This window comes from Aquarana catesbeiana, linkage group LG02, assembly GCF_042186555.1.
Source record: "Aquarana catesbeiana isolate 2022-GZ linkage group LG02, ASM4218655v1, whole genome shotgun sequence".
In the NCBI taxonomy this organism is placed as follows: domain Eukaryota; kingdom Metazoa; phylum Chordata; class Amphibia; order Anura; family Ranidae; genus Aquarana; species Aquarana catesbeiana.
The window spans coordinates 595268263-595295838 of NC_133325.1; the positions used below are offsets into that span (position 1 = coordinate 595268263).

Sequence of the window (27576 nt, forward strand, 5' to 3'; positions counted from 1 at the left end):
ACCCATGTGTCTGTGTTTTCTTTCAATTCAGCTATTGTGACTATTTTCCCTTTTTTAAGTATTTCTCTGAGCTGTACTTTATCTTTTTTTATCCAGTTCCCCCCTATATCTCTTTTCCCTGGTGCAAAATATTCATTCTCCTTTAATTCTATCAGAGGAGAATTAAAAGTCTTATCTAACTGTTTATATGCTACCTCCCATGTTTTTAAAACTATTTTTGTTAAACCGTGTGTTTCCTCATCTACCGTTCTGTGACTCGGAGGGTTCCAAATTATAGATCCTAAACGTGATTTACTATAGTGATTCTCTATATTCACCCATCTTTTTTCTTGGTTATCCCTAGCCCATTCTATTGCTCTTGACATAATTATTGCTTTGTAATATTTTAGGATATCTGGGACCGCGAGGCCTCCTTTGGCTCTATCTTGTTTTAGTGTCTTGAGAGATATTCTTGATCTTTTGTTCTTCCATATTATGTTAGAGATTATTGATTTCAACTTTCTAATATATTCCTGTGGGAGTCTAATGGGCAGCATTTGGAATTTATACGTGATCTTAGGTAAGAGGACCATCTTTATGGCGTTAATACGCCCCATCCATGAAAGAGGTTTTATCTGAAGTTTTTTCCCTTCCCTCCTTATTTCCTCTAAGAGATGGATATAGTTTTTCCTATATAACTTTTCCGGGGAGTTCGAAAGCATTATTCCCAAATATTTAATCTCTTTTTTCCAACAAAATTGGAAATCTCTCTTTAGTTTTTCCTCCTCTATTTTACTCACTTTTATCTTCAAAATTTCTGATTTCCCCATATTGACCTTAAAGTTTGTTATTTCTCCATAATGTTTTAATATTTTGACCAATCTTGGTAGTGTATTTCCGGGGTTACTTATATAGAAGAGCACGTCGTCCGCATAAGCAGCCAGTTTGTGCTCCTCTTTTCCCACCTTGAATCCTTCAATATCAGGGTTATTTCTAATTGTTGACAGGAGGGGTTCTAGGGCCAGCACGAAGAGAAGGGGGGACAGGGGGCATCCCTGTCTTGTCCCTCTCTTCATCTCGAAAGGTGACGACAGGGTTCCATTGATCTTAATGGCCGCCTTAGGTTTCCTATAGAGTGCTTTAATCCATCCTATCATCTTGGGGCCGATTCCAATTATTTCTAGGGTTCTAAACAGGAACTCCCAGGCCACCCTGTCAAACGCCTTTTCGGCATCACTTGACAAGAGCAGACCTGGGAGTCCCTCCTCCCTTCTCTTCTGGAGCAACAGTAGGGTTCTCACCCCATTGTCTTTTCCTTCCCTTCCCGCTATAAAGCCTACTTGGTCCGGATGAATCACCCCATTCATCAGTTCTTTTATCCTTGTGGCCAATACTTTTGAGTATATTTTTGTATCTACATTAATCAGTGATATCGGTCTGTAACTCGCGCATAAAGTTGCATCTTTGGCCTCTTTGGGGATTACGGTGATTGTAGCGAAAAGCGCCTCATTACTTAATTCATATTCATTTCCCACCCCGTTCATGTACTTACACATTTTCGGAACTAGTATGTCTTTAAATTTCTTGTAGTAATATGTGGTGAACCCATCCGGACCCGGACTTTTCCCCTGTGTACTATCTGCTATTGCTCTATATATCTCTTCCTCTGTGATTGGTTTCTCCAGAACCTCTCTCGCATTTTTTGTGATTTTGGTTAATTTGGCGTTTTTTAAGAAATCCTCTATCTTCCTGTTTTTGCTTTCCTTCATTATCTGGTCTCCATTAATCTCCTCCGTATATAGTTCACTATAATAATTTTTAAATACTTCCCCAATCTCTTTGGTTTCATACACCATCTTCCCATGTTTATCCTGTATCTTTCCTATAAAGTTAAGGGCTTTTTTTTTCCTGAGCATTCTGGCTAAATGCTTTCCCGCCTTATTTCCATACAGGTATCTTTCTTTAGCTATTTGGTTAAATTTTTCCTTTGTTTCTTGTTCCATCAGCTTTTTTAATTCATCCCGTTTATTTATCAGTGCGAGGTATGTTGTTTGGTGGTGTCCTCTGTGTTTTTTGTGTTCTTGTTCTAAGTTAGAAATTTCTTTTATAACATTACCCATCTTGTTTTTCCTTTCCCTCTTTCTCCTTACTCCCTCTTTTATTATTATTCCCCTTATGTAGGCTTTATGTGCTTCCCAAGTCACCGATCCCGATGTATCTCCTGTTTCATTTGTTTCAAAATAGTATTTTAGCTCTCTCTCTATTTTTTTGGAGATTTCTTCATTTTGTAATAGATCTTCGTTTATTCTCCATAATGATTGCCTCCCTTGTGCCCTATTAATCTGCATCTCCATCTCAATAGGGGCATGGTCTGATATTGTGATTATTCCTATTTTTGAACCTACTATCCTGTCTAAAAGTCTATGGTCTACTAATATGTAGTCGATCCTAGAGTACGTCCGGTGCACAGGGGAATAGAACGTATAGTCTCGTATTTTACCATTCATAATCCTCCAGATGTCTACCAGTTGATTTTTATGTAGTTCCTGTTTTATCTTCCTCATCTGTCCGTTATTCGTCCCCTGTGCCCCGGACGTACTGTCGATCCCTGGTTCTAAACACATGTTAAGGTCTCCCATTACTATGAGTTCTCCCTTCTTAAAATCCATTAATTTCTCTAATGTGCCCTTGAGAAACCTTACTGGGTTTTTGTTGGGGGCATATATGTTGGCAAGGGTACATTCCATTCCTCCGAGTATTCCTCTGAGGAATAAAAATCTCCCTCCTGGGTCCTGCATCATACCTCCTAATTTAAACTGTACCCCTTTAGCCAATCCTATTGCCACTCCCCTTGCTCTATTCGATATTGCATCTCCATAGAACCAATTCGGGAATTCTTTTGATCTTAATCTAATATTTGATTCATACGTTAAGTGGGTCTCCTGCAGGGACACCACCCCTGCTCCATAGGTTTGTAGTTCCCTCAAGATTTTATGCCTTTTTAAATTTGAGTTTAACCCTTTTACGTTATAGGAAAGAAATTTCAGTGTTGTCATTTTTCTGAATTTGCTATCTTTTGTGCCTTTAACCTGTCTTGAGCTACCCCTTTTTGTATCGGGGCAAGTGCACACTGTACTCCCCCTACTGCCCATTCCCCTTCCTCCCCCCCCTCCCCCCATCCATCCTCCCCCCACCCTGAGCCACCCCTCCTTCTAACCCGGCATATGCATCATGTGCCCCCCCTCCTCCCCATCCCCCCCCTCCCACCTCCCTCCCCCATCCATCTCCCCCCCCCCCTGGCCCCCTGTGGGCCCCTCGTTTGTTCGGCGCCCCAAACATCAGGGCGACCAACAAACCTATTTATCCCAAGGTATGGGATCCAGTGTACCCTCTCACCCCTTCCTTAGATTGAAAAATTTGAAGGGGTGTTGACCTGCTATCTTCTGTTTTACGTGATCTGTGTGCTCTTCCCCCCTAATCCCCCCCCGTCCAGCCCGGTATATCTGGTATTTGCAAGTCTAGTTTTCCACAGAACCCTTCCAGATCTTCAGGAAAGCGCAATTTCGCTGATCTCCCCTCTTTGTATCCTATCAGGCAGGCTGGGAACCCCCAGCTATATCTGATGTTTTGTTGCCTCATCTTTTCTAAGAGGGGTTTAAGGTGTCTTCTTCTTGTTAAAGTTTCTTGAGATAAATCGGCGTACACCTGTAACTCCGTACCCTCATATACCAGGGGTGATTTTCTCCTTAACTTTCCCCAGATCTCCGACTTATCTTCATAAAATCTAAATCTAATAATAATGTCCCGTGGTCTTTCTTCTGAGTTTCTCCGGTGTCCGACTCTATGTATTCTTTCTATCCTTAGGGGTTCTCCGTCCTTTTTATCTATAAGGGGGCCAAATACTATTGAGCACATTTTCCTTAGATCTTCTCCCTCTTTTTCTGGGACTGATCGTAGCCTTATATTCTGTCTTCTGTTTCTATTTTCCTGATCTTCTATTTTATAAAGGATTTCCTTCTGTATTTGTTTTGCTGTTTTCATTTGCTGTTTAAGGGTTTCCAGTTCTTTCTTTTGATTCTCTACCGTTTTTTCTGTTTCTTCTACCCTGTCCAGGAGGCTTCCCAGATCTCCTCTCATCATACTGATGTCTGCTTTGATCGACTTTTCTAGCCTCAATAGCATCTCGTTCATTTCTCCCTTTGTGGGGGGGAGAGACTCGGGTGGTCTCCCCTCTATCCTACTACTCTCCAACTCCCCTTCTGATGTAAACTCTTCCCTGGAGTGTTCTGGGGTCTCCCCTCCCTTTTTGTCCGTCCCTTTTTTATTTTCCACCTTCGCTTTCCCCTGCTTCTCCGCTTCTAAATTTCTTGGGCTAGCTCCTTGTGTCATATACTGCTTCAGTGTACTAGTCCCTAGTTTATCTTTTGGGGATTTAAGGGCACCTCCTCTTGTCGCTTTATTTGTACTTTTACTCATTTTTGCCTTCTTTATTACTCTTATTCGTTTACCCAGTCTTATTTCCTTGCTCCCCCTTTTTTAGTGGGGAGAAATATATCTGAATGTATGGAGGGGCCGCGGTCAATTTATGAGGGTGGACAGTAAGGGTGGTGGTTGCTAGCGTTGCTCCAGGTTACCCCTATCCGGGGGTCTCCGTATATCAGTCCTGTTTGTGTTTTGTAGTATTCAGGTGTAATAATCAGGTGGTCCCCAGTTAAATGTGTTTTTTTTGCGTGTTATACTTTCTGCTGGTTTCTTAAAACTTTGACCGTTTTCACCTTTAAATAGATGTTGTTCTTTCAGATCTGCCTCCCAAATACTTTATGCTGACAAAACAAGGAACTGCTGGGATTCATATATATTCCCTTTTACACACAGTCCAGCTTTAAGTCCTTACGGATAATGAATCCTCTGATCAGCCGCTCTGGGTGCAGGGGGAACAGGAGAAGGGGGGGGGACGGGGGGGGGAAGACAAAAAGAGGAGGCAGAGGGGGGGCGGGAAGCCAAGGTTTGCAACTATTTAACAAATTACTTTCAGACACAGTCCCTTGACCTTCAGTCACCTTATCAGCTTTTCCTGTAGTGTATTTCTCAGTTGTTTCCACTCATATTTAAAACTTTCTTCATTTAATAGTACGCTTGGCTTCTATAGATTTACATGTCATTTATCCACATCCCTCTCAACCATCCACGTCTTACCCTCTCCACTCTTTGCAGCTCCGTGTCTCTGGCAGTTTCGTTTTTGCTTCCTCCAGTGTTATAGCTGCAAAATCACTGCAAACAATAAATCTTACCAGCCGCCCGGCAGGCAAGGGAGACTGAGGGAGGGAGAGGGAGGGGGAAGGGAGGGGGGACGGGGGATTGAAGCTTATTGCTGTTTCACAGATCACTCACGGTTCTCGTTTTTATCTTACTGCTCTGGTCGCTTCTGTGGAGGTATTCAAGGAGCTGTCATTTTTCCTCATTGGCAAGCTGGGGGCTGAAGCTCTCCTCCTGTTGTGTTGTGAACGCTGACGGCTTCACAGAGCATTCCACGAGGCAGCATCTTGCTGGTACACTGGAATCCCTCCCTCTGTGACGGACGTTACGTTCTCACGTCCTCACTGTTTTCTTTGTCTTTCTAACATATAAAGCCCCAGAATCTTTCCTTGGGTTCCATGAGCGCTGTTTCCATTTCCTCCAAGCGCCCAAGCCAAAGGAAAAACAAGAGCAGCGACTGCATGTCGTACTGCTAACAACCTTCCCACATAGAAATATCGTGTCATGTTTGTTTCCATCTGGCAATTAATAAATAAAAGACATGGTTTACAAATTAGACCAAAACACAGAATTGGAAACTCAGCTGTTTTTGAAACAATACAAGACTCTCAGCACTCAAACAACCACTCTGAATGAGTTCCCTCCTGCCATCTTCCCATCCAGAAAGATGACAATGTCATCAAATGGTGGCAGCACCTGCATAGAACAGCACTGCCAACAAGAATCCTTCTGAGACAAGAACCCTAAAATTCATCATCGTGGAAGGTGAGTTTGGACACTTTCGAGCACATTTCTCCCTTTGAATCCTACAGAAATGATCCCTGAAAGTATAGTCCTACCTTGCCATGGCAAAGATTTCAGCAACATCTTAACCACTATTCCTTCAACAAATGGTGAACATGTTTGTTAACCTCCAATGTAAACTACTTGTAGAAATCAAGTAGTAATAATTAAGATGCCTGTTTGCCAACGTCCTATTCTAAAGAAAAATCATTTTGCAATTCTTTTCTCTCAAATCGTAACATTTCTTGATGCCTTATATTGTCCATCTTGATTCTTTTGGATGTCCTTTTGGTAACCCGAGCAAAGTTTTAAAAGCACCTCACAGTCTTGTTCAGCGCAGAAACAGGAGAGACTACAACGCAGATGGAGCATTTTTGTTTTCACCTCTTTAAAAACAGAATGGCCTGGCATGTTTCCTTTGCTTTCGAAAGAATGATTAGTCAGTGAGGACAGTCTTTTCTTTGTCTTTCTAACATATAAAGCCCCAGAATCTTTCCTTGGGTTCCATGAGTATTGTTTCCATTTCCTCCAAGTGCACAAGCCAAAGGAAAAACATGAGCAGCGACTGCCTGTCGCACTGCTAACAACCTTCCCACATAGAAATATCATGTCATTTTTGTTTCCATCTTGCAATTAGTAAATAAAAGACATGGTTTATAAATTAGACCAAAACATAAAATTGGAAACTCAGCTGTTTTTGAAACAATACAAGACTCTCAGCACTCAAACAACCACTCTGAATGAGTTCCCTCATGCCATCTTCCCATCTAGAAAGATGACAACATCATTAAATGGTGGCAGCACCTGCATAGAGCAGCACTGCCAACAAGAATCCTTCTGAGACAAGAACCCTAAAATTCATCATCGTGGAAGATGAGTTTGGACGCTTTCGAGCACGTTTCTCTCTTTGAAACCTACAGAAATGATACCTGATAGTATAATCCTACTTAGCCAAAGCAAAGATTTCAGCAACATCTTAACCACTATTCCTTCAACAAATGGTGAACATGTTTGTTAACCTCCAATGTAAACTACTTGTAGAAATCAAGTAGTAATAATTAAGATGCCTGTTTGCCAACGTCCTATTCTAAAGAAAAATCATTTTGCAATTCTTTTCTCTCAAATCGTAACATTTCTTGATGCCTTATATTGGCTATCTTGATTCTTTTGGATGTCCTTTTGGTAACCCGAGCAAAGTTTTAAAAGCACCTCACAGTCTTGTTCAGCGCAGAAACAGGAGAGACTACAACGCAGATGGAGCATTTTTGTTTTCACCTCTTTAAAAACAGAATGGCCTGGCATGTTTCCTTTGCTTCCGAAAGAATGGTTTGTCAGTGAGGACAGTCTTTTCTTTGTCTTTCTAACATATAAAGCCCCAGAATCTTTCCTTGGGTTCCATGAGCGCTGTTTCCATTTCCTCCAAGTGCCCAAGCCAAAGGAAAAACAAGAGCAGCGACTGCATGTCGTACTGCTAACAACCTTCCCACATAGAAATATCGTGTCATGTTTGTTTCCATCTGGCAATTAATAAATAAAAGACATGGTTTACAAATTAGACCAAAACACAGAATTGGAAACTCAGCTGTTTTTGAAACAATACAAGACTCTCAGCACTCAAACAACCACTCTGAATGAGTTCCCTCCTGCCATCTTCCCATCCAGAAAGATGACAATGTCATCAAATGGTGGCAGCACCTGCATAGAACAGCACTGCCAACAAGAATCCTTCTGAGACAAGAACCCTAAAATTCATCATCGTGGAAGGTGAGTTTGGACACTTTCAAGCACATTTCTCCCTTTGAATCCTACAGAAATGATCCCTGAAAGTATAGTCCTACCTTGCCACGCCAAAGATTTCAGCAACATCTTAACCACTATTCCTTCAACAAATGGTGAACATGTTTGTTAACCTCCAATGTAAACTACTTGTAGAAATCAAGTAGTAATAATTAAGATGCCTGTTTGCCAACATCCTATTCTAAAGAAAAATCATTTTGCAATTCTTTTCTCTCAAATCGTAATATTTTTTGATGCCTTATATTGGCTATCTTGATTCTTTTGGATGTCCTTTTGGTAACCCGAGCAAAGTTTTAAAAGCAACTCACAGTCTTGTTCAGCGCAGTAACAGGCGAGACTACAACGGAGATGGAGCATTTTTGTTTTCACCTCTTTAAAAACAGAATGGCCTAGCATATTTCCTTTGCTTTCGAAAGAATGATTAGTCAGTGAGGACAGTCTTTTCTTTGTCTTTCTAACATATAAAGCCCCAGAATCTTTCCTTGGGTTCCATGAGTATTGTTTCCATTTCCTCCAAGTGCACAAGCCAAAGGAAAAACATGAGCAGCGACTGCCTGTCGCACTGCTAACAACCTTCCCACATAGAAATATCATGTCATTTTTGTTTCCATCTTGCAATTAGTAAATAAAAGACATGGTTTATAAATTAGACCAAAACATAAAATTGGAAACTCAGCTGTTTTTGAAACAATACAAGACTCTCAGCACTCAAACAACCACTCTGAATGAGTTACCTCATGCCATCTTCCCATCTAGAAAGATGACAACGTCATTAAATGGTGGCAGCACCTGCATAGAACAGCACTGCCAACAAGAATTCTTCTGGGACAAGAACCCTAAAATTCATCATCGTGGAAGGTGAGTTTGGACCCTTTCGAGCACATTTCTCCCTTTGAATCCTACAGAAATGATCCCTAAAAGTATAGTCCTACCTTGCCATGGCAAAGATTTCAGCAACATCTTAACCACTATTCCTTCAACAAATGGTGAACATGTTTGTTAACCTCCAATGTAAACTACTTGTAGAAATCAAGTAGTAATAATTAAGATGCCTGTTTGCCAATGTCCTATTCTAAGGAAAAATCATTTTGCAATTCTTTTCTCTCAAATCGTAACATTTCTTGATGCCTTATATTGTCTATCTTGATTCTTTTGGATGTCCTTTTGGTAACCCGAGCAAAGTTTTAAAAGCACCTCACAGTCTTGTTCAGCGCAGAAACAGGAGAGACTACAACGCAGATGGAGCATTTTTGTTTTCACCTCTTTAAAAACAGAATGGCCTGGCATGTTTCCTTTGCTTCCGAAAGAATGGTTTGTCAGTGAGGACAGTCTTTTCTTTGTCTTTCTAACATATAAAGCCCCAGAATCTTTCCTTGGGTTCCATGAGCGTTGTTTCCATTTCCTCCAAGCGCCCAAGCCAAAGGAAAAACATGAGCAGCGACTGCCTGTCGCACTGCTAACAACCTTCCCACATAGAAATATCATGTCATTTTTGTTTCCATCTGGCAATTAGTAAATAAAAGACATGGTTTACAAATTAGACCAAAACACAAAATTGGAAACTCAGCTGTTTTTGAAACAATACAAGACTCTCAGCACTCAAACAACCACTCTGAATGAGTTCCCTCCTGCCATCTTCCCATCTAGAAAGATAACAATGTCATCAAATGGTGGCAGCACCTGCATAGAGCAGCGCTGCCAACAAGAATCCTTCTGAGACAAGAACTCTAAAATTCATCATCGTGGAAGTTGAGTTTGGACGCTTTCGAGCACATTTCTCCCTTTGAATCCTACAGAAATGATCCCTGAAAGCATGGTCCTACCTTGCCACGGCAAAGATTTCAGCAACATCTTAATCACTATTCCTTCAACAATTGGTGAACATGTTTGTTAACCTCCAATGTAAACTACTTGTAAAAATCAATTAGTATTAATTAAGATGCCTGTTTGCCAACGTCCTATTCTAAAGAAAAATCATTTTGCAATTCTTTTCTCTCAATTCGTAACATTTCTTGATGCCTTATATTGGCTATCTTGATTCTTTTGGATGTCCTTTTGGTAACCCGAGCAAAGTTTTAAAAGCACCTCACAGTCTTGTTCAGTGCAGAAACAGGAGAGACTACAACGCAGATGGAGCATTTTTGTTTTCACCTCTTTAAAAACAGAATGGCCTGGCATGTTTCCTTTGCTTCCGAAAGAATGGTTTGTCAGTGAGGACAGTCTTTTCTTTGTCTTTCTAACATATAAAGCCCCAGAATCTTTCCTTGGGTTCCATGAGCGCTGTTTCCATTTCCTCCAAGCGCCCAAGCCAAAGGAAAAACATGAGCAGCGACTGCCTGTCGTACTGCTAACAACCTTCCCACATAGAAATATCATGTCATTTTTGTTTCCATCTGGCAATTAGTAAATAAAAGACATGGTTTACAAATTAGACCAAAACACAAAACTGGAAACTCAGCTGTTTTTGAAACAATACAAGACTCTCAGCACTCAAACAACCACTCTGAATGAGTTCCCTCCTGCCATCTTCCCATCTAGAAAGATGACCATGTCATCAAATGGTGGCAGCACCTGCATAGAGCAGCACTGCCAACAAAAATCCTTTTGAGACAAAAACCCTAAAATTCATCATCGTGGAAGGTGAGTTTAGACACTTTTGAGCACATTTTTCCCATTGAATCCTACAGAAATGATCCCTGAAAGTATAGTCCTACCTTGCCACGCCAAAGATTTCAGCAACATCTTAACCACTATTCCTTCAACAAATGGTGAACATGTTTGTTAACCTCCAATGTAAACTACTTGTAGAAATCAAGTAGTAATAATTAAGATGCCTGTTTGCCAACATCCTATTCTAAAGAAAAATCATTTTGCAATTCTTTTCTCTCAAATCGTAATATTTTTTGATGCCTTATATTGGCTATCTTGATTCTTTTGGATGTCCTTTTGGTAACCCGAGCAAAGTTTTAAAAGCAACTCACAGTCTTGTTCAGCGCAGTAACAGGCGAGACTACAACGGAGATGGAGCATTTTTGTTTTCACCTCTTTAAAAACAGAATGGCCTAGCATATTTCCTTTGCTTTCGAAAGAATGATTAGTCAGTGAGGACAGTCTTTTCTTTGTCTTTCTAACATATAAAGCCCCAGAATCTTTCCTTGGGTTCCATGAGTATTGTTTCCATTTCCTCCAAGTGCACAAGCCAAAGGAAAAACATGAGCAGCGACTGCCTGTCGCACTGCTAACAACCTTCCCACATAGAAATATCATGTCATTTTTGTTTCTATCTTGCAATTAGTAAATAAAAGACATGGTTTATAAATTAGACCAAAACACAAAACTGGAAACTCAGCTGTTTTTGAAACAATACAAGACTCTCAGCACTCAAACAACCACTCTGAATGAGTTCCCTCATGCCATCTTCCCATCTAGAAAGATGACAATGTCATTAAATAGTGGCAGCACCTGCATAGAGCAGCACTTCCAAAAAGAATCTTTCTGAGACAAGAACCCTAAAATTCATCATCGTGGAAGGTGAGTTTGGACACTTTCGAGCACATTTCTCCCTTTGAATCCTACAGAAATGATCCCTGAAAGTATAGTCCTACCTTGCCATGGCAAAGATTTCAGCAACATCTTAACCACTATTCCTTCAACAAATGGTGAACATGTTTGTTAACCTCCAATGTAAACTACTTGTAGAAATCAAGTAGTAATAATTAAGATGCCTGTTTGCCAACGTCCTATTCTAAGGAAAAATCATTTTGCAATTCTTTTCTCTCAAATCGTAACATTTCTTGATGCCTTATATTGTCTATCTTGATTCTTTTGGATGTCATTTTGGTAACCCGAGCAAAGTTTTAAAAGCACCTCACAGTCTTGTTCAGCGCAGAAACAGGAGAGACTACAACGCAGATGGAGCATTTTTGTTTTCACCTCTTTAAAAACAGAATGGCCTGGCATGTTTCCTTTGCTTCCGAAAGAATGGTTTGTCAGTGAGGACAGTCTTTTCTTTGTCTTTCTAACATATAAAGCCCCAGAATCTTTCCTTGGGTTCCATGAGCGTTGTTTCCATTTCCTCCAAGCGCCCAAGCCAAAGGAAAAACATGTGCAGCGACTGCCTGTCGCACTGCTAACAGCCTTCCCACATAGAAATATCATGTCATTTTTGTTTCCGTCTGGCAATTAGTAAATAAAAGACATGGTTTACAAATTAGACCAAAACACAAAATTGGAAACTCAGCTGTTTTTGAAACAATACAAGACTCTCAGCACTCAAACAACCACTCTGAATGAGTTCCCTCCTGCCATCTTCCCATCTAGAAAGATAACAATGTCATCAAATGGTGGCAGCACCTGCATAGAGCAGCACTGCCAACAAGAATCCTTTTGAGACAAAAACCCTAAAATTCATCATCGTGGAAGGTGAGTTTAGACACTTTTGAGCACATTTTTCCCATTGAATCCTACAGAAATGATCCCTGAAAGTAAAGTCCTACCTTGCCACGCCAAAGATTTCAGCAACATCTTAACCACTATTCCTTCAACAAATGGTGAACATGTTTGTTAACCTCCAATGTAAACTACTTGTAGAAATCAAGTAGTAATAATTAAGATGCCTGTTTGCCAACATCCTATTCTAAAGAAAAATCATTTTGCAATTCTTTTCTCTCAAATCGTAATATTTTTTGATGCCTTATATTGGCTATCTTGATTCTTTTGGATGTCCTTTTGGTAACCCGAGCAAAGTTTTAAAAGCAACTCACAGTCTTGTTCAGCGCAGTAACAGGCGAGACTACAACGGAGATGGAGCATTTTTGTTTTCACCTCTTTAAAAACAGAATGGCCTAGCATATTTCCTTTGCTTTCGAAAGAATGATTAGTCAGTGAGGACAGTCTTTTCTTTGTCTTTCTAACATATAAAGCCCCAGAATCTTTCCTTGGGTTCCATGAGTATTGTTTCCATTTCCTCCAAGTGCACAAGCCAAAGGAAAAACATGAGCAGCGACTGCCTGTCGCACTGCTAACAACCTTCCCACATAGAAATATCATGTCATTTTTGTTTCCATCTTGCAATTAGTAAATAAAAGACATGGTTTATAAATTAGACCAAAACATAAAATTGGAAACTCAGCTGTTTTTGAAACAATACAAGACTCTCAGCACTCAAAAAACCACTCTGAATGAGTTACCTCATGCCATCTTCCCATCTAGAAAGATGACAACGTCATTAAATGGTGGCAGCACCTGCATAGAACAGCACTGCCAACAAGAATCCTTCTGGGACAAGAACCCTAAAATTCATCATCGTGGAAGGTGAGTTTGGACCCTTTCGAGCACATTTCTCCCTTTGAATCCTACAGAAACGATCCCTGAAAGTATAGTCCTACCTTGCCATGGCAAAGATTTCAGCAACATCTTAACCACTATTTCTTCAACAAATGGTGAACATGTTTGTTAACCTCCAATGTAAACTACTTGTAGAAATCAAGTAGTAATAATTAAGATGCCTGTTTGCCAATGTCCTATTCTAAGGAAAAATCATTTTGCAATTCTTTTCTCTCAAATCGTAACATTTCTTGATGCCTTATATTGTCTATCTTGATTCTTTTGGATGTCCTTTTGGTAACCCGAGCAAAGTTTTAAAAGCACCTCACAGTCTTGTTCAGCGCAGAAACAGGAGAGACTACAACGCAGATGGAGCATTTTTGTTTTCACCTCTTTAAAAACAGAATGGCCTGGCATGTTTCCTTTGCTTCCGAAAGAATGGTTTGTCAGTGAGGACAGTCTTTTCTTTGTCTTTCTAACATATAAAGCCCCAGAATCTTTCCTTGGGTTCCATGAGCGTTGTTTCCATTTCCTCCAAGCGCCCAAGCCAAAGGAAAAACATGAGCAGCGACTGCCTGTCGCACTGCTAACAACCTTCCCACATAGAAATATCATGTCATTTTTGTTTCCATCTGGCAATTAGTAAATAAAAGACATGGTTTACAAATTAGACCAAAACACAAAATTGGAAACTCAGCTGTTTTTGAAACAATACAAGACTCTCAGCACTCAAACAACCACTCTGAATGAGTTCCCTCCTGCCATCTTCCCATCTAGAAAGATAACAATGTCATCAAATGGTGGCAGCACCTGCATAGAGCAGCGCTGCCAACAAGAATCCTTCTGAGACAAGAACTCTAAAATTCATCAACGTGGAAGTTGAGTTTGGACGCTTTCGAGCACATTTCTCCCTTTGAATCCTACAGAAATGATCCCTGAAAGTATGGTCCTACCTTGCCACGGCAAAGATTTCAGCAACATCTTAATCACTATTCCTTCAACAATTGGTGAACATGTTTGTTAACCTCCAATGTAAACTACTTGTAAAAATCAATTAGTATTAATTAAGATGCCTGTTTGCCAACGTCCTATTCTAAAGAAAAATCATTTTGCAATTCTTTTCTCTCAATTCGTAACATTTCTTGATGCCTTATATTGGCTATCTTGATTCTTTTGGATGTCCTTTTGGTAACCCGAGCAAAGTTTTAAAAGCACCTCACAGTCTTGTTCAGCGCAGAAACAGGAGAGACTACAACGCAGATGGAGCATTTTTGTTTTCACCTCTTTAAAAACAGAATGGCCTGGCATGTTTCCTTTGCTTCCGAAAGAATGGTTTGTCAGTGAGGACAGTCTTTTCTTTGTCTTTCTAACATATAAAGCCCCAGAATCTTTCCTTGGGTTCCATGAGCGCTGTTTCCATTTCCTCCAAGCGCCCAAGCCAAAGGAAAAACATGAGCAGCGACTGCCTGTCGTACTGCTAACAACCTTCCCACATAGAAATATCATGTCATTTTTGTTTCCATCTGGCAATTAGTAAATAAAAGACATGGTTTACAAATTAGACCAAAACACAAAACTGGAAACTCAGCTGTTTTTGAAACAATACAAGACTCTCAGCACTCAAACAACCACTCTGAATGAGTTCCCTCCTGCCATCTTCCCATCTAGAAAGATGACCATGTCATCAAATGGTGGCAGCACCTGCATAGAGCAGCACTGCCAACAAAAATCCTTTTGAGACAAAAACCCTGAAATTCATCATCGTGGAAGGTGAGTTTAGACACTTTTGAGCACATTTTTCCCATTGAATCCTACAGAAATGATTCCTGAAAGTATAGTCCTACCTTGCCACGCCAAAGATTTCAGCAACATCTTAACCACTATTCCTTCAACAAATGGTGAACATGTTTGTTAACCTCCAATGTAAACTACTTGTAGAAATCAAGTAGTAATAATTAAGATGCCTGTTTGCCAACGTCCTATTCTAAAGAAAAATCATTTTGCAATTCTTTTCTCACAAATCGTAACATTTCTTGATGCCTTATATTGGCTATCTTGATTCTTTTGGATGTCCTTTTGGTAACCCGAGCAAAGTTTTAAAAGCACCTCACAGTCTTGTTCAGCGCAGAAACAGGAGAGACTACAACGCAGATGGAGCATTTTTGTTTTCACCTCTTTAAAAACAGAATGGCCTGGCATGTTTCCTTTGCTTCCGAAAGAATGGTTTGTCAGTGAGGACAGTCTTTTCTTTGTCTTTCTAACATATAAAGCCCCAGAATCTTTCCTTGGGTTACATGAGCGCTGTTTCCATTTCCTCCAAGCGCCCAAGCCAAAGGAAAAACAAGAGCAGCGACTGCATGTCGTACTGCTAACAACCTTCCCACATAGAAATATCGTGTCATGTTTGTTTCCATCTGGCAATTAGTAAATAAAAGACATGGTTTACAAATTAGACCAAAACACAAAATTGGAAACTCAGCTGTTTTTGAAACAATACAAGACTCTCAGCACTCAAACAACCACTCTGAATGAGTTCCCTCCTGCCATCTTCCCATCTAGAAAGATAACAATGTCATCAAATGGTGGCAGCACCTGCATAGAGCAGCGCTGCCAACAAGAATCCTTCTGAGACAAGAACTCTAAAATTCATCATCGTGGAAGGTGAGTTTGGACGCTTTCGAGCACATTTCTCCCTTTGAATCCTACAGAAATGATCCCTGAAAGTATGGTCCTACCTTGCCACGGCAAAGATTTCAGCAACATCTTAATCACTATTCCTTCAACAATTGGTGAACATGTTTGTTAACCTCCAATGTAAACTACTTGTAAAAATCAATTAGTATTAATTAAGATGCCTGTTTGCCAACGTCCTATTCTAAAGAAAAATCATTTTGCAATTCTTTTCTCTCAAATCGTAACATTTCTTGATGCCTTATATTGGCTATCTTGATTCTTTTGGATGTCCTTTTGGTAACCCGAGCAAAGTTTTAAAAGCACCTCACAGTCTTGTTCAGCGCAGAAACAGGAGAGACTACAACGCAGATGGAGCATTTTTGTTTTCACCTCTTTAAAAATAGAATGGCCTGGCATGTTTCCTTTGCTTCCGAAAGAATGGTTTGTCAGTGAGGATAGTCTTTTCTTTGTCTTTCTAACATATAAAGCCCCAGAATCTTTCCTTGGGTTCCATGAGTATTGTTTCCATTTCCTCCAAGTGCACAAGCCAAAGGAAAAACATGAGCAGCGACTGCCTGTCGCACTGCTAACAACCTTCCCACATAGAAATATCATGTCATTTTTGTTTCCATCTTGCAATTAGTAAATAAAAGACATGGTTTATAAATTAGACCAAAACATAAAATTGGAAACTCAGCTGTTTTTTTTTTTTTTTTTTTTTTTTTAATTCCTTTATTTTATTTTAATTTCAATAATGTATGTTACAGTTTGATGTACATATTGTCAAGATCTATAACATTTAATGGATAATATAATACAGAAGTAGGGAGAGGATTTTAACAGAAACTGTCGTCGACTAGAGATGTAACACATAAACAATCCTCTTGTTTACACAATCTGTATGGTGAAGGCGGAGCCTGAGTGCAAGGGAGGGTCTAATGTAATGATTATCTTAGTGTCCATTTGCAAGCAATTCCCTGGGACATGCCTTGTGTAAACTGATGACTCGTGTAATTATCCTTTATCGACAGGTAAAAGGGTAAGCCAAAATAACAAAGAGAGAAACTCTCCACTGACCGGGGGTGGAGATATTCCTTGCCGATCAGTAGAGTCCGGCAAAGGGCGACTAACATGAAGTAATGTAGACCATGATATTCAATATATCTGATCAGATCTTCCCTTAGCCGGAAGAGTATAGGGGGTTGTGTGAGAACCCAGGAAGGGTGGGTGGGGGAGGGAAGAGGTAAAACGCGGGAGACAATAGGGAGGGAGGGACAGGGAAGATAGAGAGGAGAGGTGGAGTAGGAGGGGAAGTAGGTGAGGAAGGGGGGTAGAGAGAGGTAAAGAGAAGAGGGTGGTGGTGCCACCCTCCAGCCAGGTGGGGCCCTCATAACGGGGGGTGTCCACGCTAAGTCACCTCCCGGAGGTAAGCCTCGGAGTAGATGAATTGTTGCCAGGGGCGCCAGGTCTCCCGAAAGGTTTCCTCCCTGTCATGCAGGGTGGCCATAAGATCTTCCATGTCGCGCAGTTCGTTAACCCTGGCATACCACTGGATCTTCGTTGGTGGGATTTCCGATCTCCAAAATAGAGGGATGCAGGCCTTAGCCGCATTAAGTAGTTGTATAGTGAGTGAGGCTTTATACTTCTTAATTGGACTTCTAGATAGGTGCAGCAGACAGGCCCCGGGATCTCCCCCCAGTGCGACGCCCGTTAAACGCTCGACCGTATCTGTCACCTCTTTCCAAAAAGGTTTAATCTTGGGACAGTCCCAGAAAATGTGCAACATTGTTCCTTCTCCTGCTCCACAACGCCAACATAGACTTGGTACCTGCGGGAGGAACCTGTGAAGAGTGGATGGTACTCTGTACCATCTGGTCACAATCTTGTAGCATGTCTCCTGGACCCTTGTGGCTAGAGAAGATTTTTGGGCAAAATGTAAGATCTTTTCCCTTTGTGCTTCATTAAAATGCGCTCCTAATTCTGTCTCCCATTTAGTGAGGAAGGGGGGCACAAAGCCTTCAGCCGGGGCAATCAGAGAGAGGTAGATCGAGGACAGAGAGTGGCGTACGGGCTCTCTGCGGTGGCAGACACGTTCCAATTCCGTGAGTGGGCGTGGGGGACCTAAAGTCCGAGCGCTTCGGCGCAAAAAATTACGCAGTTGGAGACCGCTCAGGAAATCCAATGGCGTGTCCAGGTCCTCCATTCCTGCGGCCGTCCTGAGCCGGCCACCGGAATCCAGGAAGTCGTGGAGGTGTGGCCATCTATCTCCCTCCGATAGGGCTCTATAAATCGGCCCCTGGCAGCCCGGCAAGAAATCAGGGTTGCCCAGTATCGGCACCATAGGAGAAGGAATAGGTGATATCGTGGTTTTACGAAAGGTTTCTCTGGCCACTCTTAATGTGTTTCCCAGAGTTGGGTGTTCGGCGATGATCTTCGGGATCGGAGTGGAAAGCCACGGCCAACTCCTAGCCGTACCATCAGAATCCTCTATCTCCATAGTGACCCATTGTTTGGCCTCTGAGTGGCAGTACCAGTCTATTAGTCTGGTAAGATGTGTTGCCCTGTAGTAGGCTTTTACGTCTGGTAGTCCCACCCCACCCCTACTTTTTGCCATATAAAGTAGTTGTAATTTGATGCGAGGCTGCCTGTGCGACCAGACAAGATCTCGGAAAAGTGCGTCGATTCGCTTGAAGAAGGAGGGCGGGAGATGTATGGGGAGGGCCTGCAGGAGATAGAGTATCCTCGGGAGAGCTGTCATCTTGATGGCATTACAGCGTCCAAACCACGTTAAAGTGAGGGAGTGCCAATGCTGCAGGTCTGTTTTAAGTCTGTGTAGAAGAGTGGCAAAGTTTGCTTGGTAAAGGTCGGCGGGGTCCGCGGTGATGGCCACTCCTAGGTACGGAATGGTATCGGTTGCCCAGTGGAACTTGTAGTTCAAGCGCAATTGTCGGATATTTTGCGAGCTCAGTGTGATATTAAGCATGGAGGATTTAGACATGTTTATTTTAAATAGAGACAAAGCTCCGTACTCCCTCAAGGAATGAAGCAAGACGGGAAGTGAGGCAATGGGGTCAGCCAAAAAGAAGATAAGGTCATCCGCGAAAGCGGCGACCTTGTGGGCTCCAGATGTTTTACGGAAGCCCTCTATTTGGGGGTTGGCCCGTATCTTACAGAGCAGAGGTTCCAAGGTAAGAATAAAGATTAGAGGAGACAGGGGGCAACCCTGTCTGGTACCATTCCGAATGTTAAAATAACCCGACCTGGTTTCGTTGACCCTAACCGCCGCTGTGGGGTTAGAGTAGAGTGATAAGATCCAGCTGAGCATCGACGTCCGGAGGCCAATGTGTTCGAGAGTAGCTCTAACAAACGACCAGTCTACACGGTCGAAAGCCTTCTCCGCGTCAGTTGACAGCAGGAGAAGGGGTCGTCGCGTGGTCCTAGCAGCATGTATGAGGTTCAGCACCCTAATGGTGTTGTCACGGGGTTCCCGTTGGGGGACAAAGCCCGCTTGGTCTTTGTGAATTAGGTTTGGTATGTGTGGGAGCAATCTGTTCGCCAGGATTTTGGCAAATAGTTTCAAGTCGGTGTTTAGCAAAGCTATCGGTCGATAGTTCCCACACCGAAGTAGGTCCTTTCCCTCTTTAGGGATGAGAGAAATGTAAGCCCTAAGGGAGTCTATGGGGAAGGAGTTACCTTTCGTGATTGAGTTAAGTGCATCCACTAGCGGTTTAGAAAGCGTCTCAAAGAAGGTTTTGAAATAGATTGGAGTAAGGCCATCAGGGCCTGGGGCTTTCTTAGGCTTGGAACTCGCCAGTGCTACCCCCAACTCCTCCACCGTAATGGGGTCTTCCAGTTCTTCCACGGTATCGGCCGATAGAGATGGCATGCCAGAGGAGGCTAAATATTCGTGTGGGGTGGGTCCCCCAGAGGAGTTAGGGGCATCGGGAGAGGGTCTGTCTAGGTTATAGAGATCGCTGTAAAATGAACGGAATTCTTCCGCCATTTCTGTTGAGGTAGAGACCCTCCGACCCGAAGGGGTCAGAATGTGGGGGATGAAAGTTTTGGTGCGGGGACCGCGTAAAGCTCTGGCTAGAAGAGAGCCAGGTTTGTTAGAGAATTCATACATTGTACGACGTGACCATGCTAACCTCTCTTTGGTTTTATGCAACAGAAGCGAGCGAAGCTCCTCACGCGCTTTAAGTAACTCCTGGTATACGGAGCGAGCTAGGCTGGCCTTATGTGTACATTCAAGGGTCTTGATCTGAAGAAGAAGTTCTTCAGTTCTACGGGTTCTTTCCCTCTTGAGACGTGCCCCAATGCCTATCAAAATGCCCCTGATAACTGGCTTGTGCGCTTCCCACATCACCAAGGGGTTGGGGACCGAGGCTTCATTGAGTGCAAAGTATTCCTGTAGTTTGGCTTGAATCTCAGCACGGATCTCTGCAGATTGAAGCAGAGACTCGTTCAGTCTCCATGAGGGTGGGGATTTAGACATTGGTCCCATTTGGAGCGTCAGGTGTATTGGGGCATGATCAGAAAAGGAGATGACATCTATGGATGAGTCCACCACCCTCGGCAGGTCCTTATGGGAAAGGAGCAGGTAATCTAGTCTTGAGTACGAATGATGAACTTGTGAGAAGTACGAGTAATCCCTGTCCCTGGGGTGTAAGAGGCGCCAGGGGTCCATCAAACGAAGTGAGTGAAGATCAGATTTAATTCGTTTAAGGCGGGCGTATGAGAGATGGGAAGCACCCCGCGAGGTATCCAACAGGGGGTCCATCGCAAAGTTCATATCACCCCCAAAAATGAGCATCCCCTCCGTAAACTCAAGTAGTTTGGGTATCAGCCCACGCAGGAACTGTGCATGGTCGGCGTTGGGGAAATAGATATTGGCAAAAGTGACCTGAATGTCAAACACCTTTCCCTTAATCAGGAGAAAGCGGCCCTGGGGGTCCGCCTGCTGCGCCCCGAACTCCCAAGGTACAGATTTTGCCACTAAAATGCTAACCCCCTTAGATTTGGAGATAGGTGAGATACCGTGGTATGCCGTCGGGAACAGATTGTTAGTCAGTTTAGGAATATGCTCGCCATGAAAGTGGGTTTCCTGTAGAAAGGCAATTTGGGTTTTAGTTCTGCGTAGGTCAGCTAGGAGCTGGGAACGCCTCTCCGGGATATTGAGACCCCGTACATTAAGGGAGGTCACCTTTAGGAGAGCCATTGTGGCAGCCGGGGCACTGAGGATCGTTGACAGGATGAGTAGGACGATCACTCTTAGTTCAGGTTCACGCCCCCACCCAGCTAGAGAGCAACAGCACCGGGGAAGAGAGGGGGACAAAGAAGGAGATGACAGGATCAGAGAGAGAGGGGAGGAGGGTAAGTGAAGGGGGGAGGGGGGGGGGAGGAGGGAGGGAGTAATCTAAGTTAGTCAAGTAGCTACTCTATGAGCTCCCGGCTAAGACACAGAAGGAATTGCGCAGCAGCCGGGAGGTCGCCCTAAAGGGGGGTGGCCAATGCGGCGAAGCGCGCGACCAAATAGTTATTGCTATCGCCTATGTAAGCAAGAAAAGCTATATAACAAGGTACTTTTGGGGGTGGTAGGGAGATGCACTGAGTGGGGGGCCTTAGGAATCAGAAACATTGAGAAAAACAATACATTAACCATCGTAAATAAAGTGTGATTTACCACAAATCTGGGCATAACATCCATAAACGCAACTGTGTTTAAGGCTAGTAAGTACAACTAAGTAGAACTCTAACATCCATGACTTACTGGCGTTGACGCATCGCAGTGGCGGTCGAGGACAGAGGGCCCCTGGGGTCCACTCGCCCTTCTCCTAGACAGGACCAGGATAGAGCCCCCACCGCCCGACTGTCAGTGCGCCAAGGCAGCACGGCCGGATGTGAATCATGGAAAGCATGCATGCATCTCCTCTTCAGCGTCAACGTTCACATCAGATATACTCGGATGGAGTGCATGGAGTCTAGCCTGCAGCAAAAGTGCAACATTTATAACAATTATAACAATGCGTCCCCCCTCCCCCCGCCCCTGTCCAAAGTTAAGAATTAGCCCACGGAAAAAAGGAGGCATCTTCAGGAAGACAAAAATAAAAATGGTGTCTGATGAAAAAAAAAAAGATGAATTAAATGTTCCAGGGAGGATCGCCATAGAGGGGGGAAGGAGCGGGGCACCTACCCATATGAGGTACTGAAAGTCTTACCGAAAACCGAAAGGTAGCGTGTGTTTAGTCCTCGGATGATGTAGGATGGGCTCTTCTGACTTCTCGGTTTGGCGGGTGAGATCTTGGGCGTCGAAACCTCTGCTGTCTGGGTGGTGCTGAACCTTGTGGATCCTGGGAGAGCAGATATTCAAACCAGTTGGGCACCTCAATTACTGGCCTGGAAATGAAATGAAAAAGGGCAGGGAGTTGGTCTGGCGTGCGGAGGTAGAATTCTGCCCCCTGCCTCCTGACAATAAGATGGAAGGGGTGACCCCATCGGTAGGTGGCATCAGCCTCGCGGATAACTTCCAGTAGGGGTCGCATGAGCCCACGCATGGTGCGTGTTTGTCTGGAAATGTCAGGGAAAATCCTGATGGGAGCCCCGTCAAAGTCTATTGGGCCCTTTTCCCAGGCAAGGCGAAGAATGTCCTCCTTAATTGTGAAAAAATGCACCCTGCATAATACATCACGGGGAAAGTCCAGTTCGGATGATGATCTCTGTGCGGAGGGCGGGGGTCTGGGGCCTGGAATACGATGCACCCTGTCCAGTTCCAGGTCAGCTGTCGGTGGTTTGCCCAGAACCTGGTTTAGGATGGCAACCACTGTGGATCGGAGGTCTGGGCCCATGGTGGCTTCTGGGATCCCCCTTAGGCGCAAATTGTTTCGTCTGCTCCTATTCTCGCCGTCGTCCAGGCGCAGCTGAACATCGACAAGATGGCGGCGGAAGGCCCCGTACTCCGACTCCAGTGTAGTGAGGCGCGCTTCTGTATTAGTTTGGGAGGCTTCGATCGTGGTGACTCTCTCCTCGACCACATCCACTTGCTGTTTTAGGTCATGCAGTTCTCTGGTTAGTGCGTTAACAATAGAGGTGGCCATGGCGTTTAAGTCCTGTTTGGTGGGGAGGCCTGACACTATGTCTCTCAGAGAGCCTTCAACTAGGCCGCTTAGGTCACCGGCGTAATCTGGAGGCAATGGGGTGTCAGCAGTTATGGGAGCCGGGGACACTATAGGAGAGGGTGCTCTGTGCGGCAAGGGGGGAAAGTCCTCCTCCGCTGCGGAGGTAGTTGCAGGAGCGCCCTTCTTACTTGAGGATGCAGCGCCCGCCATGCTGACTCGAGGCGGCGCCATCTTGCTCCTTCCCGCCGGCGAGGAAACCTGCTGTTGCCGCAGAAAGTAGTGTGAGATTTCAGGTCCCCTCCGTACCTCAGTGACCGGTGGGTGGCTGCGGCCTCCTGGCATGAATGGATGGCTTAGCTGATCAGTGCTACGGGTGATTCACGGCCCGTTTCAGTGCAGAGCTCCCGATGACGCGTCTTCACGTTTCCATAGCAAGGTCACGTCCCCCCCTTTAATATATTTTAATATATTTTGCGCTGAAGTTCCTGCGTCTCATTCAGGTGTTAGGGGGCCCAGGCCAGGCAGCAGAGAGTAAGCGAGTGATGGAGCCTGTCTGCAGGGTCAGGGGTAGTCAAGCAGTAGGTATGGAGCAGTGTGTGTCCCTTTAACAGTCTTTCCTCTCACCTGCAATTATATGATGTAGAGGCTGTCCACTTCAGGGCTCCACAGGCTTGTCAGATTATGCAGCCCAGCCAGCTCCCCCCACTATCAGGAGGGCCGAGGGTGAAGGTGCTCCAGAAATGGTTCCTCTGCCCAGGCAGATGTCCCCCACCGTCTCAGGGCCTCTTCCTCCAGGCCAGCAGGATCCGGATCTTATGGGGAGGCCGCGATTGCGGCCTAGTTATGCGTGGGGGGGGGTAGAGACCAGGCCCAGAGCACGGCCTGTTTTCAGTCCAGGGTCAATCCACTCACCCCCCTCAGCAGTCCACAGCAGCCGGCTTGTGCAACAACCGGGGCGATCGCGCCAGGGGACTCCCGGCTCGCCGCGCGGCCCGTCAGGAAAGACCGCGGCTTCGGCCTAGTGGAGCGGGAGTGCACAGCGGCGCCGATCGCGGTCCGGGAGCAGAAATCCTCCTCGCTCCTCACTTGGCAGGGGGTGCCTGGGTCCCCCCCGATCAGCTGGGGTGAAAGTTGTAGGTGAAAGAGGGCGATGGAGCTGGATTCGGGATTTGGATGAGCGGAGCTCTCAGAAAAAGCCGCCGCTCACAGCGCCATCTTGGCCACGCCCCCCAACTCAGCTGTTTTTGAAACAATACAAGACTCTCAGCACTAAAACAACCACTCTGAATGAGTTCCCTCATGCCATCTTCCCATCTAGAAAGATGACAATGTCATTAAATGGTGGCAGCACCTGCATAGAGCAGCACTTCCAACAAGAATCCTTCTGAGACAAGAACCCTAAAATTCATCATCGTGGAAGATGAGTTTGGACGCTTTTGAGCACGTTTCTCTCTTTGAAACCTACAGAAATGATACCTGAAAGTATAATCCTACTTAGCCAAAGCAAAGATTTCAGCAACATCTTAACCACTATTCCTTCAACAAATGGTGAACATGTTTGTTAACCTCCAATGTAAACTACTTGTAGAAATCAAGTAGTAATAATTAAGATGCCTGTTTGCCAACGTCCTATTCTAAAAAAAAATCATTTTGCAATTCTTTTCTCACAAATCGTAACATTTCTTGATGCCTTATATTGGCTATCTTGATTCTTTTGGATGTCCTTTTGGTAACCCGAGCAAAGTTTTAAAAGCACCTCACAGTCTTGTTCAGCGCAGAAACAGGAGAGACTACAACGCAGATGGAGCATTTTTGTTTTCACCTCTTTAAAAACAGAATGGCCTGGCATGTTTCCTTTGCTTCCGAAAGAATGGTTTGTCAGTGAGGACAGTCTTTTCTTTGTCTTTCTAACATATAAAGCCCCAGAATCTTTCCTTGGGTTCCATGAGCGCTGTTTCCATTTCCTCCAAGCGCCCAAGCCAAAGGAAAAACAAGAGCAGCGACTGCATGTCGTACTACTAACAACCTTCCCACATAGAAATATCGTGTCATGTTTGTTTCCATCTGGCAATTAGTAAATAAAAGACATGGTTTACAAATTAGACCAAAACACAGAATTGGAAACTCAGCTGTTTTTGAAACAATACAAGACTCTCAGCACTCAAACAACCACTCTGAATGAGCTCCCTCCTGCCATCTTCCCATCTAGAAAGATGACAATGTCATCAAATGGTGGCAGCACCTGCATAGAACAGCACTACCAACAAGAATCCTTCTGAGACAAGAACCCTAAAATTCATCATCGTGGAAGGTGAGTTTGGACGCTTTCGAGCACATTTCTCACTTTGAATCCTACAGAAATGATCCCTGAAAGTATAGTCCTACTTTGCCACGGCAAAGATTTCAGCAACATCTTAACCACTATTCCTTCAACAAATGGTGAACATGTTTGTTAACCTCCAATGTAAACTACTTGTAGAAATCAAGTAGTAATAATTAAGATGCCTGTTGCCAACGTCCTATTCTAAAGAAAAATCATTTTGCAATTCTTTTCTCTCAAATCGTAATATTTTTTGATGCCTTATATTGGCTATCTTGATTCTTTTGGATGTCCTTTTGGTAACCCGAGCAAAGTTTTAAAAGCACCTCACAGTCTTGTTCAGCGCAGAAACAGGAGAGACTACAACGCAGATGGAGCATTTTTGTTTTCACCTCTTTAAAAACAGAATGGCCTGGCATGTTTCCTTTGCTTCCGAAAGAATGGTTTGTCAGTGAGGACAGTCTTTTCTTTGTCTTTCTAACATATAAAGCCACAGAATCTTTCCTTGAGTTCCATGAGCGTTGTTTCCATTTCCTCCAAGCGCCCAAGCCAAAGGAAAAACAAGAGCAGCGACTGCCTGTCGCACTGCTAACAACTTTCCCACATAGAAATATCATGTCATTTTTGTTTACATCTGGCAATTAGTAAATAAAAGACATGGTTTACAAATTAAACCAAAACACAAAATTGGAAACTGAGCTGTTTTTGAAACAATACAAGACTCTCAGCACTCAAACAACCACTCTGAATGAGTTCCCTCCTGCCATCTTCCCATCTAGAAAGATAACAATGTCATCAAATGGTGGCAGCACCTGCATAGAGCAGCGCTGCCAACAAGAATCCTTCTGAGACAAGAACTCTAAAATTCATCATCGTGGAAGGTGAGTTTGGATGCTTTCAAGCACATTTCTCCCTTTGAATCCTACAGAAATGATCCCTGAAAGTATGGTCCTACCTTGCCACGCCAAAGATTTCAGCAACATCTTAACCACTATTCCTTCAACAAATGGTGAACATGTTTGTTAACCTCCAATGTAAACTACTTGTAGAAATCAAGTAGTAATAATTAAGATGCCTGTTTGCCAACGTCCTATTCTAAAGAAAAATCATTTTGCAATTCTTTTCTCTCAAATCATAACATTTCTTGATGCCTTATATTGGCTATCTTGATTCTTTTGGATGTCCTTTTGGTAACCCGAGCAAAGTTTTAAAAGCACCTCACAGTCTTGTTCAGCGCAGTAACAGGCGAGACTACAACGCAGATGGAGCATTTTTGTTTTCACCTCTTTAAAAACAGAATGACCTGGCATGTTTCCTTTGCTTCCGAAAGAATGGTTTGTCAGTGAGGACAGTCTTTTCTTTGTCTTTCTAACATTATAAAGCCCCAGAATCTTTCCTTGGGTTCAACATGAGCGTTGTTTCCATTTTCTCCAAGCACCTAAGCCAAAGGAAAAACATGAGCAGCGACTGCCTGTCGTACTGCTAACAACCTTCCCACATAGAAATATCACGTCATTTTTGTTTCCATCTGGCAATTAGTAAATAAAAGACATGGTTTACAAATTAGACCAAAACACAAAATTGGAAACGCAGCTGTTTTTGAAACAATACAAGACTCTCAGCTCTCAAACAACCACTCTGAATGAGCTCTCTCCTGCCACCTTCCCATCTAGAAAGATGACCATGTCATCAAATGGTGGCAGCCTCTGCATAAAGCAGCACTGCCAACAAGAATCCTTTTGAGACAAAAACCCTAAAATTCATCATCGTGGAAGGTGAGTTTAGACACTTTCGAGCACATTTCTCCCATTGTATCCTACAGAAATGATCCCTGAAAGTATAGTCCTACCTTGCCACGCCAAAGATTTCAGCAACATCTTAACCACTATTCCTTCAACAAATGGTGAACATGTTTGTTAACTTCCAATGTAAACTACTTGTAGAAATCAAGTAGTAATAATTAAGATGCCTGTTTGCCAACGTCCTATTCTAAAGAAAAATCATTTTGCAATTCTTTTCTCTCAAATCGTAACATTTCTTGATGCCTTATATTGGCTATCTTGATTCTTTTGGATGTCCTTTTGGTAACCCGAGCAAAGTTTTAAAAGCACCTCACAGTCTTGTTCAGCACAGAAACAGGAGAGACTACAACGCAGATGGAGCATTTTTGTTTTCAACTCTTTAAAAACAGAATGGCCTGGCATGTTTCCTTTGCTTCCGAAAGAATGGTTTGTCAGTGAGGACAGTCTTTTCTTTGTCTTTCTAACATATAAAGCCCCAGAATCTTTCCTTGGGTTCCATGAGCGCTGTTTCCATTTCCTCCAAGCG

At 43.4% G+C, this 27576-nt stretch overlaps 16 non-coding genes across 16 annotated transcripts; all 16 read right to left on the reverse strand.

Annotated features, from left to right (window-relative positions):
* Positions 1–5857: 5857 nt before the first annotated feature.
* On the reverse strand, positions 5858–6072 carry LOC141130949 (small nucleolar RNA U3). The gene has a single exon (XR_012242584.1). It is a non-coding gene; the product is annotated as a small nucleolar RNA U3 (small nucleolar RNA).
* Positions 6073–6748: 676 nt separating this feature from the next.
* On the reverse strand, positions 6749–6963 carry LOC141131042 (small nucleolar RNA U3). The gene has a single exon (XR_012242667.1). It is a non-coding gene; the product is annotated as a small nucleolar RNA U3 (small nucleolar RNA).
* Positions 6964–7639: 676 nt separating this feature from the next.
* LOC141130959 (small nucleolar RNA U3) lies at positions 7640–7854 on the reverse strand. The gene has a single exon (XR_012242593.1). It is a non-coding gene; the product is annotated as a small nucleolar RNA U3 (small nucleolar RNA).
* A 676-nt stretch (positions 7855–8530) lies between these two features.
* Positions 8531–8745, reverse strand: LOC141130182 (small nucleolar RNA U3). The gene has a single exon (XR_012242029.1). It is a non-coding gene; the product is annotated as a small nucleolar RNA U3 (small nucleolar RNA).
* A 676-nt stretch (positions 8746–9421) lies between these two features.
* Positions 9422–9636, reverse strand: LOC141130904 (small nucleolar RNA U3). Its single transcript, XR_012242545.1, has one exon. It is a non-coding gene; the product is annotated as a small nucleolar RNA U3 (small nucleolar RNA).
* Positions 9637–10312: 676 nt separating this feature from the next.
* On the reverse strand, positions 10313–10527 carry LOC141130979 (small nucleolar RNA U3). The gene has a single exon (XR_012242611.1). It is a non-coding gene; the product is annotated as a small nucleolar RNA U3 (small nucleolar RNA).
* A 676-nt stretch (positions 10528–11203) lies between these two features.
* Positions 11204–11418, reverse strand: LOC141131047 (small nucleolar RNA U3). Its single transcript, XR_012242671.1, has one exon. It is a non-coding gene; the product is annotated as a small nucleolar RNA U3 (small nucleolar RNA).
* Positions 11419–12094: 676 nt separating this feature from the next.
* LOC141130974 (small nucleolar RNA U3) lies at positions 12095–12309 on the reverse strand. The gene has a single exon (XR_012242607.1). It is a non-coding gene; the product is annotated as a small nucleolar RNA U3 (small nucleolar RNA).
* Positions 12310–12985: 676 nt separating this feature from the next.
* LOC141130180 (small nucleolar RNA U3) lies at positions 12986–13200 on the reverse strand. Its single transcript, XR_012242027.1, has one exon. It is a non-coding gene; the product is annotated as a small nucleolar RNA U3 (small nucleolar RNA).
* A 676-nt stretch (positions 13201–13876) lies between these two features.
* Positions 13877–14091, reverse strand: LOC141130947 (small nucleolar RNA U3). Its single transcript, XR_012242582.1, has one exon. It is a non-coding gene; the product is annotated as a small nucleolar RNA U3 (small nucleolar RNA).
* Positions 14092–14767: 676 nt separating this feature from the next.
* Positions 14768–14982, reverse strand: LOC141130978 (small nucleolar RNA U3). Its single transcript, XR_012242610.1, has one exon. It is a non-coding gene; the product is annotated as a small nucleolar RNA U3 (small nucleolar RNA).
* Positions 14983–15658: 676 nt separating this feature from the next.
* On the reverse strand, positions 15659–15873 carry LOC141130921 (small nucleolar RNA U3). Its single transcript, XR_012242559.1, has one exon. It is a non-coding gene; the product is annotated as a small nucleolar RNA U3 (small nucleolar RNA).
* An 8332-nt stretch (positions 15874–24205) lies between these two features.
* On the reverse strand, positions 24206–24420 carry LOC141131048 (small nucleolar RNA U3). Its single transcript, XR_012242672.1, has one exon. It is a non-coding gene; the product is annotated as a small nucleolar RNA U3 (small nucleolar RNA).
* Positions 24421–25096: 676 nt separating this feature from the next.
* LOC141130962 (small nucleolar RNA U3) lies at positions 25097–25311 on the reverse strand. The gene has a single exon (XR_012242596.1). It is a non-coding gene; the product is annotated as a small nucleolar RNA U3 (small nucleolar RNA).
* Positions 25312–25986: 675 nt separating this feature from the next.
* Positions 25987–26201, reverse strand: LOC141130915 (small nucleolar RNA U3). The gene has a single exon (XR_012242555.1). It is a non-coding gene; the product is annotated as a small nucleolar RNA U3 (small nucleolar RNA).
* A 679-nt stretch (positions 26202–26880) lies between these two features.
* On the reverse strand, positions 26881–27095 carry LOC141130961 (small nucleolar RNA U3). The gene has a single exon (XR_012242595.1). It is a non-coding gene; the product is annotated as a small nucleolar RNA U3 (small nucleolar RNA).
* Between the last annotated feature and the right edge of the window lie 481 nt (positions 27096–27576).